At 39.6% G+C, this 2,740-nt stretch overlaps 1 pseudogene; it reads left to right on the top strand.

Annotated features, from left to right (window-relative positions):
• Window positions 1-2,380: 2,380 nt before the first annotated feature.
• On the top strand, window positions 2,381-2,496 carry LOC139672673 (5S ribosomal RNA; annotated as a pseudogene).
• Window positions 2,497-2,740: the final 244 nt, after the last annotated feature.

Raw genomic sequence — 2,740 nt, 5'->3', positions numbered from 1 at the left:
TCTGCTGGATACTGCTCTGACTCTTGTAGTTCCTCTGGATAGAACAAATCCATCTTTTTCTTTAGGGGTGGAAAAGAAACTAATAGGTCAAATCCATTATATATATGTTAGCATTTTCCCAAATTAATTAATCCATAAAATTATGGATAAATTATGGGTAAAATTTTGAGATTTTTTTTTTATGTTTATCCATCAACAGTTTTCAAACACATAGATGCTTACATTTAAAGAAAGAAACAGTCTCATTTATTTTTCTGTTTTCATGGAAAGTAAAGTTCATACAAGTTTTTCTTCTGATGGCCTCTGTGATAAATAATGAAGAACTAGTTAAGATTGGGATGACTTTGTTCAGTTTAGCCTACTGCAGTCTAAGGTGTTCTCATCTTGGACTGTCTGTATGGTTGGTAAATAAAGCTGTATTGCAGCCCATGCTCCAAATATTTAGAGCTCTAGCTGATAGATGCATAAGGTCATGTAAGAAGCAGGCACTTAAACTGTAATTTCTAAAGCTTAAACCCCTTTAAATCTGCTAAAGAGCAAATCCATTAGGCCTTGGGATCCTCAAGATGAAATGAACACTGACAAATAGCACTGAATTCAACCTGAAATGTAGCAAGGAAGAGGGTAGTCTTCCTAATTCTTATAAAACAGCCTATTGCTCAGAACACTTGCCCAAGAAATGGAAATCGAGGCTACAGAATTTCCCCAGTGTGAGGGAGAAGGGATCCACCACATCCATTAGCTGTGAAGGTGTCCTACCTGCACAGCCTATGGGGCAACAATTTGGATCATCCTCCACCTTCTCGTAACAGGCCACTGAGTACAAAGCAATGTGAACTGAGGTTTGAGGACTAAGAATAAAGCAGAGGAAGCTGGATCTGTCAGCATTGCCTCACTGAAGGCAGTCACACAGTTTCAGGGATTACATGTGAGTTTGGTGGTTAAATAAGTAGTTAAAATACACAGGCAGTGAGGACCTCAAGGCAGGAGATGGCTCTAATCCAACCTGAAGCCAGACTGATGGCTTACTAGAGTGTTGAACTTATTAAATAATAAAGGCCTGCAGTGTTCTCTGTATTACATTTGGTTTCCTTACAGTGTTACTTTACTGTAGCAAGCGGCTGTTTTTTTGAAAATATCCAATGTAGTCCAAAGTTTTGCACTGAATAGTGTGAACACAAGTAGAGACATTGGCAGATGGTTTGTGTAGACTACCCTATTCATGGGAGACAATGTAGGTCATACTTAGATACTGTTTGTATTAAAGAAACCTCTACATCTTCTTGTATTTCTGGACACGATATTGCAAAAATCATCACCATCAGAGAACCAGAGAGATTCCCAGATGGGAAAAGAAAGAAGAAGAAGCCTGAAAGACATTTGCTTTCCTGTATGGAGTGGTATAGAAAGACAGAAAAAGGCAATGAGTTGCACTCACTAGTAAGGGAATTATTTTTCCCCCCTTTAGACTTCCTTCTAGACTTTATTAAACTGTAATAAATTGAAGAACTACAGATAAGCTCTTCCTTTTCTTCGGCTATCAGTGGCATCCTTGCAAGACTAAAAGAGAAAAGAATGATTCAACCTGATGATGCAGGAAGCTTTAATTTGCTCCTTTCCCTTACTTTCCTGTGGAGCTAATAGGTGTCAGAATGGAGCCAGAGATGAGAGCTTTTGCACATGTGCATTTATGTTTTCAGCATTGCCTGTGTGTTCAAAAGAAAAATGACTGTGGGGCTCTTTTATTGTGTGATGAGCTTTTGTTACATCCATTCAGAAAGGAAGTAATCACTTGGGAATAGCTACTTTATACAAGTTCAAAGGACTCCCAAAAGAGAAGAAAGTGTTGCTTCTCTGTACAATACAGCAAATGCCAGAAAAGGTGGGTCATTCTCACTGCAAGCCACAGGACACATGAGGCCAAATTTAACTCTTGTGTAAACTCTACTTGAAGTGACTGGATTTATCAGAGGATGAAACAAGACAATTATCAATGGACAAAAAAAATAAATTTCTGAGAGAGCTTTTTTGAATATCCATCCAAATGCTGATTAGCTGATTAGGTACATTTCCTTTCTGTTCTATAAAGAAATAACTTCCTTACAGTGTGGAGGATGTCTTTAGTTCCAGCCTAGGTGACTAGGTCTGTTAGTGGAAAGGTGTAGAGCAGTGTGGATCTGGACCATGACAAAGATTTCTAGACCTTACTCTGCTGGGAAGAATAGGTAATCTTACAAATCAGATTTTATTGCATGCATCTATGTACTAGAGCTTGGTTTCTCCTTAGTTAGCTCATTTCTGGGTTTATAAAAGGCCTACATAAAGGCTGTCCCAAAAGTAAGAGAAAATTTAGATAAAAACCAAATGATCTGCATATACAGTTCAGTTAAATGCCACCCTGATGCCCAATCCCATCAGATCTTGGAAGTTAAGCAGGGTTAGCCCTGGTTAGTACTTGGATGGGAGACCTCCTGGGAATACCAGGTTCTGTAGGTTCTAGTCCTGAGGACGGACTTTACTGTCACTGTCCAAGCTCGCTCAGCTGTGGCAGATGAACCTTAGGAGTTAAAGGGTGGGGCCAGTTCTGCACACGCTGTGCCTCACCTAAAAAATCCACTGCACAGGCTCGAAGGGCACACCCATGTGGGGACAGCCCTTTCCAAATCTTCATTTGCAAAGCCTGGCCATACATGCAATACAGTTCAGAATAGAAATCCAGGCAGATATATGCATCTCTTGA

The sequence above is a fragment of the Pithys albifrons genome, chromosome 5 (genome assembly GCF_047495875.1).
Source record: "Pithys albifrons albifrons isolate INPA30051 chromosome 5, PitAlb_v1, whole genome shotgun sequence".
Taxonomy (NCBI): Eukaryota; Metazoa; Chordata; class Aves; order Passeriformes; family Thamnophilidae; genus Pithys; species Pithys albifrons.
The sequence above is the reverse complement of the archived record's forward strand: the minus strand, read 5'-3'. Positions and strand labels throughout refer to the sequence as shown.